This window comes from Gossypium arboreum, chromosome 3 (genome assembly GCF_025698485.1).
Source record: "Gossypium arboreum isolate Shixiya-1 chromosome 3, ASM2569848v2, whole genome shotgun sequence".
In the NCBI taxonomy this organism is placed as follows: Eukaryota; Viridiplantae; Streptophyta; class Magnoliopsida; order Malvales; family Malvaceae; genus Gossypium; species Gossypium arboreum.
In genome coordinates, this window is record NC_069072.1 from 92,736,499 (window position 1) to 92,752,397 (window position 15,899).

The window sequence follows — 15,899 nt, forward strand, 5'->3', positions numbered from 1 at the left end:
CATCATTCAATAACAATCACATTGTCCTTAATACGAGCCTACAAGGCCCCAAACATTCATTCGTGATGGTCCAGGACTAAACTAAAAACTCAGGAAATTTTTACAAAACTTAGAAAATTTTTCAAACTACAGGGGACACATGCCCGTGTAGCTCAACCGTGTGTCTGACACGCTTGTGTCACAGGCCATGTCCCAGTCTATGTCTGACCCTGTGTAACTCTTTGACTTGGGTCACACGACCAACACACACGCCTGTGTGGCTTGCACGTGTGCCCTAAGAAGTGGCCACACATGCCCGTGTGCCAGGCCATGCCAAACCTATAGGATATACTAACTTATCCCACACGCCTGTGTGTTGGGCCATGTGGAGCATACTAACTTAGTTTCGAATTAACACCAGGGGACGCACAGCCATGTAACCTGATCGTGTGTCACACACGGCTGAGACACATGCTCGTGTCTTTCTATGTGTGGACAAAAATAGGCTATTTACCAAGTCATCATACCACCCAAATTTGCATATTCTTACACCAAAAAAAATGGCACCAAAACATGGCATAAATGGACATTCAAACCAACTAAATCAAGCCTAATTCATGCTAGTTCTATACCATCATCCACAATATGCACAAGTAGAAAAATAGGCCATTCTGATACGTGATATTCGTGACAGGTTTTAAAAATCTGTAATTAATCATTCTTGAAACTAACTATTATCACGATGAAGGCAAGTGTACCTATCGAATAGTAGTATAGCTTTAGCAAGACCGGATTGTAGAACCCAAAGGAGCCAAGAGTACTAGTAATTACTTTCTTTTTATTATCTAGCCTAAAAATTAAGGGATTTGTTTATCTAAATTAATTAACTAAACTAAGGGTGCACAGAGAGAAATTGGGGAAAAGCTTTTGGGAAAACTCGATTGATTAAGACAATACCCTAGGAAAAATCTGCCTAGACTTCACTTGTTATTTAACTCTGAATCAGACGATTTATTCGTTTGACTTGATCCATAGAAATCCCTAAGTTATATTATTATCTCTCTCGAGACTAATAACGTCTAACCCTAGGTTAATTAATTAAAATCTCTTTCTAATTAACACCCTAGTGTTGCATTAACTCAATCTATAGACTCCCTTATTAGGTTTCACCCTAATCAGGAAAAATCTTGTCACCCTATCTCTAGGCATGCAATAAACTCCATTTAATTACGACAAATTTACACTTAGGCAGAGACTTTTGCTCCTCTGAATAAGCGCATTAACTTGAATCATTATCCTGGAATATTAAAACAAGAATTAAGAGCACATAATTAAGAACAAGTCAAATATTTATCATAAAATTCAGATAATAATAACAAGATCCGTCTTAGGTTTCATTCCCCTTAGGTATTTAGAGGGTTTAGTTCATAATTATGAAAGAAAACATCTCAAAAGAATGAAGATAACAAAACATAAAGAAAACCCAAAACTCCTGAAGGAAATTGAAGGGGGTTCTTCAGTCTTGACGATGAATCCGGCTTCAGAGATGGATCAATCGGATTTGCTTGAGTAATTCCTTGCTAGCTACTCTGTGTCTCCCCTCCTATGTGCCTCCTCAGGTGTTTAAATAGGCTTTAGAATGCATAAGAGCCCTCAAAAGTAGTCTTTTCCGAATAGGAGTATACTTGGGCTCGACAGGGACACACCCGTGTGATATGCCCGTCTACGGTTGCTTCAGACCATGGTCAAGGTTGTTAAATAGGAACGGGGTGTGTGGTCTACCTGTGTAAGTCATGTTTTGATTCTACCAAATGGACACGGCCATGTGGAATACCCGTGTGAGGAAGTCCAGGCCGTGTTGATTTCTCATGTTGGTCTATTTTCTCCGTTTTCGGCCCGTTTCTTAGTCTTTTTATTCTCCTATGCTCACTTAGTATAAAACATGAAATTAAAGGATTAGGAACATCGAATTCACCAAATCTAAGGAGAAATCATCCATAAATGTGCTAAGAATGGGATAAAAATATGTATAAATTATGGTTTATCAAATACTCCCACACTTAAGCATTTGCTTGTCCTCAAGCAAAATCCTCAACTCACAATCAAAATAAATTCTTCTCAACTTATAATCCTGATAAACTATAATATATACATATTTTTACCCCATGCTTAACACATTTTATGGATGATTTTCCCTTAGAATTGGTGAATTAAATGCTCCTAATGCCTTAATTTCATGTTTTATACTTAGGAGAGCATAGGAGAGCGAAAGGAACGAGACACGGGCCAAAAACGGAGAAAATGGGCCAAAGTACAAAATCAACATGGCCTGGACTTCCTCACACAGGTAGACTGATCGCGAGGTTTCGTGATAGGTTTTAAATATTTATAATTGTTCGTTCTTGAACTAACTATTATCGTGATGTAGGCAAGTGTACCTATCAAACAGTAGTATAGTTTTACCAAGACTGGATTGTCGAACCTAAAGGAACTAAAAGTACTAGTAATAACTGTCTTTTTATTATCTAGCCTAAGAATAAAGAGGTTTTGTTTTAACTAACTAATTATCTAAACTAAGAACTTACAGAGAAAAGAATTGGGCAATTGCTTTTGGGAAAAATCGATTAACTTAAGACAATACCTAAGGACAAATCCACCTAGACTTTACTTGTTATTCTAGCTCTGAATCAGACAATTTATTCATTCAACTTGTTCCATAGAGATCCCTAAGTTATGTTATTATCCCTATTCAAAATTAATAACATCTAATCCCTTGATTGAATAACCGAGACTTTTCTCTAATTAACATTTTAGGGTTGCATTAACTCAATCTATGGATTCCCTTATTAGGTTTCACCCTAATCCGGTGAAATCTTGTCACCCTATTTCTAGGCGCGCAATAAACTCTGCTTAATTATGACAAAAGTACTCTTAGAAAGGGCCTATTTCTCCTCTGAATAAGAGCATGTCTTGAATCAGTATCCTGGAATATCAAAACAAGAATTAAGAACACATAATTAATAACAAGTTAAATATTTATCATACATTCAGAAAATAATAACAAGATTCATCTTAGGTTTCATTCCCCTTAGGTATTTAGGGGTTTTAGTTCATAACTAAATAAGAAAACATCTTAGAAGAATAAAGAATACAAAACATAAACAAAACCCAAAACTCCTGAAGGAAAAATTAAGGAGAGATCTTCAGTCTTGATGATGAGTCTGACTTCTGAGATGGATCAATCGGCTTCCTTGGAGTAATTCCTTACCCCCTATTCTCTGTCCCCCCCTTTTCTCCTCTTCTAGGGTGTATTTATAGGCTTTGGAATACCTATGAGCCCTCAATAGTGGCCTTTTTCGAATTGGACTCAACTTGGGCTCGGCAGGGACACGCCCGTGTGCGATTAGTTCAGGCTGTGTTCGAGCCTGCCAAATTAACACGGCCGTGTGGTTTTCCCATGTGAATCATGCTTCGATTCTGCCAATTTGACACAGCCATGTGGGCTGCTCGTGTGAGGAAGTTCACGCCGTGTTGAGTTCGTACTTTGGCCCATTTTCTCTGTTTTTGACCCGTTTCTCGTTCCTTTCGCTCTCCTATGCTCTTCTAAGTATAAAACATGAAATTAAAGCATTAGGAGCATCGAATTCACCAATTCTAATGATAAATCATCCATAAAATGCATTAAACATGGGGTAAAAATATGTATAATTTACGGTTTATCAAATACCCCCACACTTAAGCATTTGCTTGTCCTCAAGCAAAATTCTCAACTCATAATCAAAATAAATTCTCCTCAACTTATAATTTCTATTGATAATATCTCAAACTAATCCATAGGTAATCATACATTGAGAATTCAACTAAAAGAACATAAAAGTTTCAAACATTCCAAGTTGAGTATTTAGTCATGCAAACTTAGGTCCCTTCATCTAAGTAATTACCTTTGATTCAGAATATCATAGAGTTTCACATCCTCACTAAAGGTTCACTCAAATCACTCGAGGTGTTTAAGGACAATAAATAAAGCACTCAATAGTCAATAATGAAAAGCCATTACCATAGGCTTGCATGAAAATCAAATCTCCACCACTATAATTTAAGATGATACATCAATCAAAAGGTCTTTAGAGGGTTGTAACGAGGCTTGGTTAGGGGGTGTTGTCACAAGCTGAAAGAAATTGTTAGAATCGAGATTGAATTGAAAAATTACCTAACTAGAAAAAAGAGTTCATCTTCACTTGCATACAACAGAGCTTCTTCTCAGAATATGAAATTATAGATATGTATACATAGTTTTTTTTTTAAGAACAAGTTAAATAAAAAAACATAAAGTAATTATTAAGAACAAGACATAGCTAAGCAATTCATTCAACTCAAATCTCGACAAAAATAGGGGTCAATTTAGAGGATTTCAACAATAATGGGTTAAAGGTTAACATTAAGGGTAATACAAGAAATGGTATTGTTAGGCTCAAGGGGGTTTACTAGGGGTTAATCATGGAGGTAGGCTTTTCATGGCATGAGTGGGTTAATCCTAAGTGTCTTAATCATTTTGACATATCAAATCAAATGGTGTAGTCTCGACATGCATAATCAAGCAAGTTCTAGAATAACAATTCAATACTGACGCACTTAAAGCAATAATAAAAGTGAGCATGAAAGGATTAATAGATGCTCAAAAGGCTAAAAAATCTCACAAAAATTATGGCTTTTTGATGTTTAGACTCGTGAATTCCAATTCAAGGTAATACCTAGACTTGGGGAAACAACCTATAATTTTAAATTCTTAAAAATTAACTTATCATGCTTGATTCTCTAATGTCTTAAAGTTTAAACAATCAATGCATAAATGCCTATGTTTTAATTCAAGAAATATCAATCAAAATCATAAATCAATTAAATTTTATCCTAAATATGATATGAGAGTTTTTCAAGAGAACAAGGTGATTATTTAGGGATTTTTCTGATAATGAATGAATGCCCCCTACACTTAAGATGTACATTGCCCTCGATGTACAAAGATAGATATTAGAGTATAAAAATAAGATAGGGAGAGAAGTGAAACTTCCTATATGATGAATTCCTCGAACTAGAGTTTTGAAGAGTAATTGGTTCCAGAGTGGAGGAGGATACTCCGGCAGTCGTAGAGGTTCATTAGTCCATAAGTCCTGCGCCAAAAGAATATTATATCTAGTGGTAGCTATGGTCGTGGTCAAGCAGGACATGGCAGTCATGGAGAACATTTCTCGGTGGAGTTTTAGTTCCTTTATGATGATGAGCTTAAGAGCTCTATATAACTGTGATAAAATTAGGAACTTTTTAGGGGATATTAAGAAGAATAATTACTCGAAAAGAAATAACCAAATTTAATAAAAAAATAAAATTTCTAAAATCTAATAAAAATAAAAAGTAGTTTCGATAAAAATTAAAAACATAAAATAAGAAATAAATATTTCTAAACATCATCATTGCTGGATGGTTCGTGAGGTGGGACTGGAGATGAGATGTGGAGGTGCTAACAAATCTATTGTAGAGTAGCATCAATGTTGTCAAATTGTTGAAAACACTGCTGCTCGAATCGGGTGAGGCACTCAGAGATGTCAGCATATGAAGCTGCCGCATGAATTGGACTAGAGGGTGGTCGTGGCTGAGTCTGTAGGTCCTCGTGCTATTGGGGGACATCATCAGGAATGTCCTCGTAGGCCTCCTCCTCTATAGATTGGGCGAGACGATACTGGGGAGGGTAGGTTTCTTGACGCCTCTCGATCATCATCATGCTAAGCATGCTCAAGATGCCTTGTGGAGACATCTGGCCGATGAGGTGAGGGATGATTCTTGGGCCGCGGTGTTGAGGAGCCCAAAATGTCACGCCATCCTAGTCATGTAGGGGCCAATGGAGATGACCCCCTTCCGAGGCTGCTCCGTCTGGTGCTGAATCGCAAGGGCGATGAAATAGGCAAGGTCGATGACGTGCCCTTGTGACATGCACCATAAAAAGTAGACGTCGTGGGTGTTGACGACGCCAGTGCTCTCTCACCTCCCTGTAATCGTGTGAGCTAAAATATCGTGTAAGTACCTCAGTGATGGTGGGAGAACTGATGCCTTGGAGCTGTTAGGATTGTACGAGGCCATGCTAGGGGCCAAAGTGTGCCAGTACTTCAAGGGAGATAAATATATGTGGCGACTGAGAGCATGTAGTTCATTCTCCTCCTGAACTCCTTCATATATAGGCCTAGTGCAGCACCATACTCTGGGACGCTTAGCTGGGGGATTAATCTGCCTAGGCGAAACTGGACCGCGTCGGGATCATCGTACCTTGTCATTACGGTCTGGAATGGAACGTTGAGCAGAGTTCCATCGTGAGCTCGAGGTATGTTGACTCGATAATCCCGAAGAACAGCTCCCACGGGTCAGTGGTTAAGAGAGCCCGAATCGCATCAGCCATCTGGACTTGTTCTACAGTAGCCCAGTCGATGCAGTATTTGGAAGAGCTCTTCTTGGGGGCCTCGTGGAAACTGTAGGAGAGGGTGACGAATTTTTGCAGTTGGACCCGTGGAAGATGACGCTCCCTTCCTCTTCTTCGAAGTTGGTACGGAGGTTTTCTTTTCTCTTGAAGATGACATTGAAGGCCTGTAATATAAAGAATAATAATAATAGGTAAACATATTCGAGGGGGAAGTAAACTATTTCAGCCAAGACTACTAATATGAAGCAAACTCAACCACAATAATAATGAGAATGAGAATAGAAATGTAATGGGTATAAGGTTTTCCTAGTCTCAATTTAACATAAATTGTATGGTAACTAACTTAGGAATGCAATTTAAATGATAGACATTGGCATGATAATAGCATGAAAATAAGCATAGTAATGTCCTAGATATGAAGTGTGTCTAACAACTTGATTTAATTCGAAATGTATAATAAAGAACCTAAAAATGAAAACTAAATGATAAAGTAATGAACAAAAATGAAAACTAGTTCAAAATTAATGGAGATTATTGTAATAATAAGCATTAATAATGAGTAAAATAGAAGTGAAAGGAGTAAACGAACACCAAGGGAGAGAGATTGAGCTTTAAAAACGAAGTTGGAGGCGGCGGACGGGCGTGGCAGGGGGCCGTGTGGAGTTGCAGCAGCTAGGGTTAGGGTTTTTGAATGGAGAAGAAAGTGAATAGTGCAGGGTATTTATAGATTTTGGGGCACACAGCCATGGCACATGCCTGTGTTCCCCAATTTCAGCCCGTGTGATTTGCGAATTTCAAATTTGGGTGCGTCTGACATTTAGTACACACCTGTGTTCCTCGGGCATGTGGGTTCACACAGCCGTGTCGCATGAACGTGTCTAACTTCCCTCGCTTCTTCCACGCCCGTGTGTTCAATCCCCACGCCCGTGTTATTTTAACAGGTTCGACCACGGGTGTTAGACATGGGCGTGTCTCACGCCCGTGCTAGTTTCTCAGTTTCAACCACGGGTCTTCCACACGGGCGTGTCGCACGCCTGTGTTCTTTTGGCAGGCTCGACCACGGCAATGTCACACGGTCGTGGCATTTAATCGTAGCCCGTGTTAGGGAAATCTTTTGTCCTGTTTTCATACGGCCTTAAGCACGCCCATGTGCTTGGCCGTGTCTCTGTGTAAACACCTGTATTCAAGATCTCTATTAGTAGGTTAGGAGTTAAATACCAAAATTTAAAGAATTTAACAATGTTAGTGCTCGGGTTGCCTCCTGAGAAGCGCTTATTTATAGTCTAAGCTCGACTTACCTCTTCAGTGAATGGTCATTGTGGTTTGAGGAGTTTATACTCCTCATTCCTACTATCAATATCATCAAAATAAGGTTTTAATCGGGTGTTGTTTACCTTAAAAGTGCCGAACTTGGGATGACTCACCTTCACTGTACCGAATGGAAAAATATTGAGCACCGTAAGAGGGATTTCCTCATTCGGTGTGGTAGTGACAATGTGGGGATTTGTGGCATCTAATAAGACCTTATCACCAACCATAAGTAAATTTGGGGAGGTATCGAACTCATTCTGGCGTAGTTTTGTTTTATCGTGTGTTCTCGATTTATGTGCTCGCCATTCGTCTAGCTCCTCTATTTGTAACCTTCGTTCTTCATAAATGTGTCCTCATCTATCATTTTTGGAACATGGCTCGTAAACTTCTTTGAAGCTCAATTTTTGCAAAGTCATATTGTCAGTTTTAGTAGATTGGTGTGGACCATTACCTTCAATGTTCGATGTGATGCCAAAATTACGAGCTTGAAGGGTGATCGTTTCGTCTCCCACACGAAGTGTAAGCTCACTGTGCCAACATCAATAATTGTTTTAGCAGTTGCTAAAAAGGGCCTCCCTAAAATCAAAGGGCTGTTACTATCCTCTTCTATGTCTAGAACAACAAAATCAACAGGAAATATGAACTTATCTACTTTCACTAGTACATCTTCAATAATACCCCTAGAAAATCTTTAGTTTTATCTGCCAATTGAATGCTCGTCCTAGTTTGTTTAGGTTTCCCAAGACCTAGTTGCTTAAACATTTTGTAAGGCATGACGTTAATACTAGCCCCTAAATCAGCTAATGCATGACTTATATCTAAACTACCAATTAAGCAAGGAATTGTAAAACTCCCTGGATATTTCAATTTGTGGGGTAGCTTATTCTGTAGAATAGCTGAGCAGACTGCGTTTAGTTCCACATGCGACACTTCGTCCAACTTCCGCTTATTTACTAGAAGCTTTTTAAAAATTTCATTGCATTTGGCATCTGCAATAGAGCTTCAATAAACAGTAAGTTAATATGTAATTTTTTCAAAAGTTTGAGGAATTTACCGAATTGTTCGTTTGAGCGGTCTTTACTTGTCGTGTTAGGGTATGGGACACGAGGTCTATATTCTTCATTCACCGTTTTGTTATTACTTACCTAACTTTTACCTTTTCTCACTATAGTTTCTTGCATCAATTCTAGCTCAGGCTCAATGAATCATTCCTTATTTTGAGTGCTAATTGCATTGAGGTGTTCCCTTGAATTAGGTTCAGTATTACTTGGTAAACTACCTTGTGGTTGTTCGGAGATTAGTTTGGATAACTGGCCTATCTGAGTTTCGAGCCCTTGGATCGATGCTTGTTGATTTTTAAGTGCTGTGTTGGTATTTTGGAAACGGGTTTCTGATACCGAGATGAATTTAGAGAGCATCTCTTTAAGGTTCGGTTTCTTCTCTTGTTGATAAGGTGGCTGTTGAAAACCCTGAGGATTTTGTGGCTTTTGATTCCCTTGACCACCCCAGGAGAAATTTGGGTGGTTCCTCCAACCTGCATTATAAGTATTACTGTATGGGTTATTTTGAGATCTAAAGTTATTGTTACCCATATATTTGACTTGTTCCTCTTCAGTTGTAGGATTGAAGGATTGATATTCTGTATGCACACCTCCTCTACTTGAGTTACACCTCATTACTGGATGTACCTGTGTAGAACCAAGTAAACCATTAATCTTTTTATTGAGAAGTTCTACCTGATTTGACAGCATAGTAACTGAGTCGATGTTATAAACGCCGGTTGTTTTTGTTGGCTTAGTCCTCATGCCTTGCCATTAATAGTTATTCAGTGACATTTCTTCAATGAATTCATAAGCCTCTTCAGGTGTTTTTTTGTTGATGGTTCCTCCAGCAGCTGCGTCAATCATCTGTCTTGTCGAGGGATTCACACCATTGTAAAACGTTTGAACTTGCAGCCATAGAGGTAACCCATGGTGAGGACACCTTTACAATAGATCCTTGTATCTCTCCCATGCATCGTAAAGTGTTTCGAAGTCCATCTGCACAGAAGAAGAGATATCATTACGTAACTTAACTTTTTTAGCTGGTGGAAAATATTTTAGTAGAAAATTTTCAGTCATTTGTTCCCAAGTAGTGATGGACCCTCGTGGTAATGAGTTCAACCACTGTTTAGCTTTGCTTCTCAGTGAAAAAGGGAATAACCAAAGGCAAATGGCATCATTAGAAACGCCATTAATTTTTAAATTGTTGCAAAACTCTAGAAAATTCACCAAGTGAGTGTTGGGATCCTCATCCTACAAACCATCAAACTGAACAAACTGCTGTATCATCTGAATTGTGTTAGGTTTCAGTTCGAAATTATTCGCAGCGATCGCAGGTCTAACTATACTTGATTCAGTTCCTGTTAAAGAAGGTTTAGCATAGTCATACATAGTACGTGGAGTAGGATTTTGATTAGCTGCAATTGCAGGAGGTAGCTGATTGCCTTGGTTTTCAGCCATATCTTCGGTTGAGGGTTGAGTATCGTCTTCTTGCTCGTTCTCTGTGTATCTTAAGCTTCGCCCTATTTCTCTTTGGAATGCCTATGAGCCCTTAAAAGTGGCCTTTTCTAAATTAGACTCAACTTGGGCTCAGCAGGGACACGCCTGTGTGACATGCCCGTGTGCGATTACTTCAGGCCGTGTTCGAGCCTGCCAAATTGACACGGCCGTGTGGTTTACCCATGTGAATCGTGCTATGATTCTACTAATTTGACACGGCCATGTGGGCTACCCGTGTGAGGAAGTCCAGGCCGTGTTGAGTTTGTACTTTGGCCCATTTTCTCTGTTTTTGGCCCGTTTCTCGTTCCTTTTGCTCTCCTATGCTCTCCTAAGTATAAAACATGAAATTAAAGCATTAGGAGCATCGAATTCACCAATTCTAATCAGAATCCATAAAATGCATTAAACATGGGGTAAAAATATGTATAATTTACAATTTATCACAGGCCACACGGCCATGTCAATTTGGCAGAATCGAAGCACGATTCACACTAATAGAACACACGCCTGTGCCATTCTAACAGGTTTGAGCACGGCTTGAAGTAATTGCACACAGGCATGTCCTTTCCGAGCCCAAGTTGAGTCCAATTCGGAAAAGGCTAATTTTGAGGGCTTTTAGGCATTCTAAAGCCTATAAATATACCCTAAAGGAAGAGGAAAGGAACGCGGAGAAAGGGAGGTAGGGAGCTACTCAAGGGAAGCCGATTGATCCATCTCAGAAGTCGGATTCACCATCAAGACTGAAGATCTCCCCTCAATTTCCCTTCAAGAGTTTTGGGTTTTCTTTATGTTTTGTATTCATTATTCTTCTGAGATATTTTCCTTTTTAGTTATGAACTAAATCCCCTAAATACCTAAGGGGAATGAAACCTAAGATGAATCTTGTTATTACTTTCTGAATTGTATGATAAATATTTGGCCTGTTCTTAATTATGTGTTCTTAATTCTTGTTTTAATATCCCAGGATACTGATTCAAGATAAGCTCTTATTCAGAGGAGGAATAGACCCTGTCTAAGAGTACATTTGTCATAATTAAGCAAAGTTGATTGCGCGCCTAAAGATAGGGTGACAAGATTTTGCCGGATTAGGGTGAAACCTAATAAGGGGATCCATAGATCGAGCTAATGCAACCCTACGGTGTTAATTAGAGAAAAGTCTCAATTATTCAATCTAGGGATTAGAGGTTATTAGTCTTGAATAGGGATAATAACATAACTTAAAGATCTCTACGGAACAAGTTACATGAATAAATCGACCGATTCGGAGTCAGAATAAGAAGTGAAGTCTAAGTGGATTCTTCCTTAGGTATTGTCTTAATTCAATCGTTTTTCTAAAAGTAATTCCCCAATTCTATTTTCTATGAATTCTTTGTTTAGATAATTAATTAGTTAAAACAAAACCCCCATATTCTTAGGCTAGATAAAAAAAAAAGACAGTCATTACTAGTACTTTTAGTTCCTTTGGGTTCGAAAATCCGGTCTTGCTAAAACTATACTACTGTTCGATAGGTACACTTGCCTACATTGTGATAATAGTTAGTTTCAAGAACGATTAATTATAAATATATAAAACTTACCTGTCACGAAAATCGCAATCAAGTTTTTGGCGTCGTTGCTATGGAACTAAGGTATTAGGAACGCTCAATTTTTATTACTTTAGCCATTTATTTTTATTGCAAATTAATTTTATTTTATTTTTATTTTTATTTATTAATTTACTTTTTCTTTATCTTGGCAGGTTTTTATAGTTTATGACTAGAAAACACCCATCAGGACAACTACTTTTTGACGAAGAAATCGATCGCATAGTTCACTGAAACCAAGGGGAAATAAGGTGAAGCTTAAGATACACAGAGAACGAGCAAGAGGACGATATTCAAACCCGAATCGAGGAGATGGCTGCAAACAAAGACAATCAGCTACCTTCTGCGATACCTGCTGAACTAGCAAATCAGAATCATGCTCCTCGTACTATGTATGATTATGCTAAACCTACTTTAACAGGAACTGAGTCAAGTATAGTTAGGTCTGCTATTGCTACGAATAATTTTGAACTAAAACCGAACAATATTCAAATGATACAACAATTTGTTCAGTTTGATGGTTTGCAAGATGAGGATGCAAACACTCACTTGGCAAATTTCCTAGAATTCTATGATACATTTAAAATTAATGGCATTTCTGACGATGCCATTCGTCTTCGGTTATTCCCTTTTTCATTGAGAAACAAAGCTAAATAGTGGTTGAACTCGTTACCATGAGGGTCAATTAATACTTGGGAACAAATGACCGAAAAATTTTTATTAAAATATTTCTCGCCGGCTAAAACAGCCAAATTACATAATGACATCTCTTCATTTATGCAGATGGACTTAGAAACTTTTTACGATGTATGAGAGAGATACAAGGACCTACTGCGAAGGTGTCCTCACCATGGATTACCTCTATGGTTGCAAGTTCAAACATTCTACAATGGTGTGAACCCCTCGACAAGGCAAATTATTGATGCAGCAGCCGGGAGAACCATCAACAACAAAACACCTGAAGAGGCTTACGAATTTATTGAAGAGATGTCACTAAATAACTATCAGTGGCAAGTCATGAGGACTAAGCCAACTAAAACAACAGGCGTTTATAACATCGATTCGGTTACTATGCTGTCAAACCAAGTAGAACTTCTAAATAAAAAGATTGATGGTTTACTTGGTTCTACTCAGGTACATCCAGTAATGAGGTGCGAGACGAATGAAGGAGGAGTATGCACAGAGTATCAGCCCTTCAACCCTAGCATCGAGGAGGAACAAGTCCAATATATGGGTAACAATAACTCTAGATCCCAAAATAACCCATATAGTAACATTTATAATGCAGGTTGGAGGAAGCATCCCAATTTCTCGTGGGGCGATCAAGGAAATCAAAGACCACAACATCCTCTGGGTTTTCAACAACCACCCTATCAACAAGAAAAGAAACCGAACCTTGAATAGATGCTGTCTAAATTTATCTCAGTGTCAGAAACCCGTTTCCAAAACACTGAGACAACACTTAAAAATCAACAAGCGTCGATCCAAGGGCTCGAAACTCAGATAGGCCAGCTGTCCAAACTAATCTCCAAACGACCATAAGGTAACTTGCCAAGTAATACTGAACCCAACCCAAAGGAACAGCTCAACACGATTAATGTTCAAGATGAAGAAGGATTCGTTGAGCTGAAGCCAGAACCGAGGGAAGAAATTATAGAGAGCGGAGGTCAAGGTGAGATAGGTCATAATAAAAACAAATCAGTGAATTTTAAAAATAAACCTCGTGTGCCATACCCCAATGCGACAAGGAAAGACCTCTCAGATGAACAATTTGGTAAATTCCTTAAACTCTTAAAAAAATTACATATTAACTTACTGTTTATTGAAGCTCTATCGTAGATGCCAAACACAGTGAGATTTTTAAAGGAGCTTTTAAAAAATAGGCGGAAGTTTGACGAGGCGTCGCATGTGGAGCTAAACGTAGTTTTCTCAGCTATTCTACAGAATAAGCTACCGAACAAATTAAAAGATCTAGGGAGTTTTACAATTCCTTGCTTAATTGGTAGTTTAGATGTTAATAATTCATTAGCTGATTTAGGGGCTAGTATTAACGTCATGCCCTACAAAATGTTCAAACAATTAGGTCTTGGGAAACCCAAACAGACTAGGATGAGCATTCAATTAGCAGATAAAACTATAAGATTTCCTAGGGGTATTATTGAAGATGTGCTAGTTAAAATCGATAAATTTATATTTCCCGTTGACTTCATTGTTTTAGACATAGAGGAGGATAGCAACACTCCTTTGATTTTAGGAAGGCCCTTTTTAGAAACTGCTAAAACAATTATTGATGTTGGAATAGGTGAGCTCACACTCCGTGTAGGAGACAAAACAATAACCATTCAAGCTCGCAATTCTGGCAACACATTGGAAATTGAAGGTGATTGTCTAAACCATTCTACTAAAATTGACAATATGGTGCAACCTACTTTTCCAGAAATGAGTCTAAAGGACGTACATGAGCCATTCTCAAGTAGTAGCAGAAGAGTTATTCATGAAGATTGAAGGCTACAAATCGAGGAGCGAGATGAAAGGTGAACGCATAAACTGAGAAAACATGATAAATTGGGGAACACGGACGTGTTCCTTGGCCATGTGCCCTAAAATCTATAAATAGGCTACACTATTTATTGTCTTCTTCACTCGAAAACCCTAACCCTAGCCGCTGCAAGTCCACACGCCCTCCCTGCCACGCCCGTGCGTCGCTTCCAACTCCATTTTCGACACCCAATCTCTCTCATTTAGTGTTTTTTTACTCCTTTCTCTTTTATTTCACTGATTTATATTGCTATTATCATAGTAATCTATATTTTTCATGTTATTTTCATCTTTCGATCACTCAAATTTCATTTATAGAACAAGTTATCATCTTTTTCATGTTCAAATTCTTACTCGTTACATTATTTCTCTACTCCATTTGATTAGTTAGAAGTGAATATTCATGGTTAGGATAGTTGAAATATTCATGCCTCTTGTGTTGACATTTCTGTTCATTCATATAGTATGTTGCATTCCATTCTTTGTCATTTTTACTTATATCACCATGGTCATGCCACAAAAGTATGCCATTGAACTTATTGTTTTAGTTAAACTTAGTAGTTGTGGCTGAACATATTTATGGATTTTCCTCCTCGAATTTAGTCGCATTTTACCCTGTCTACTCATCAAGACGAATTGATGATTCCAGTTGTAGGTACCATGTCATCTTCACATTGTAAAAAGGCTGCTGTCCCTGCTTCAAAGAAAAAAAAAGGAGCGTCATCTTCCTCGGGTCCTACCCCGAAAATTCGTCACCCTTTCTTAAGGTTCCCCATCGAGCCCCAAGAAGAACTTTTCCAAATAATCCGAGCCTGACCTTTAATTGCAGGCCGTTGCATTGACTGGGCTGCAGTAGGACAAGTTCAGTTGGCTGATGCGATTCGAGCCCTCCTAACCATCGACCCTTGTGAGCTTTTTTATGAGATCGTCGAGCCAACATATCTTGAGCTCACGATGGAACTATGTTCAACATTTCATCTTCAGACTGTAATGATGAACTACGATGATCCCGGCACGATCTAATTTCGCCTAGGAGGATTAGTCCGCTAGCTAAGCGTCCCAGAATTCGGTACTGCAATGGGCTTATATACGAAAGAGTTCAAGGAGGAGAATGACTTACATGCTCCCAACCGCCACATCCATCGTTCTCCTTCACGGTGTTGGGACGCACTAGTACCAGGTTCGGCCACCTATAATCCTAGCCGCTCCAAGGCATCGACTCTCCCTCCATCTCTAAGGTACCTACATGCCATTTTGGCTCACACAATTGCAGGAAGGCGAAAGAGCACTGGAGTCGTCAACACTCACGATGTCTACTTTCTATGGTGTATTTTACACAAGCACGTCATCGATCTTGCTTATTTTGTTGCCCTCGTAATTCAGCATCAGACGGAGCGGCATAGGAAGGGGGTCATCTCCATTGGCCCCTATGTTTATCATACAATTCAGATAATAATAACAATATCCGTCCTAGGTTTCATT

At 38.7% G+C, this 15,899-nt stretch overlaps 2 non-coding genes across 2 annotated transcripts; one reads left to right on the forward strand and one right to left on the reverse strand.

Moving 5' to 3' along the window:
- The first annotated feature begins 9,721 nt into the window (after nucleotides 1–9,721).
- On the forward strand, nucleotides 9,722–9,828 carry LOC128290834 (small nucleolar RNA R71). Its single transcript, XR_008280619.1, has one exon. It is a non-coding gene; the product is annotated as a small nucleolar RNA R71 (small nucleolar RNA).
- Nucleotides 9,829–12,630: 2,802 nt separating this feature from the next.
- LOC128290701 (small nucleolar RNA R71) lies at nucleotides 12,631–12,736 on the reverse strand. The gene has a single exon (XR_008280489.1). It is a non-coding gene; the product is annotated as a small nucleolar RNA R71 (small nucleolar RNA).
- Nucleotides 12,737–15,899: the final 3,163 nt, after the last annotated feature.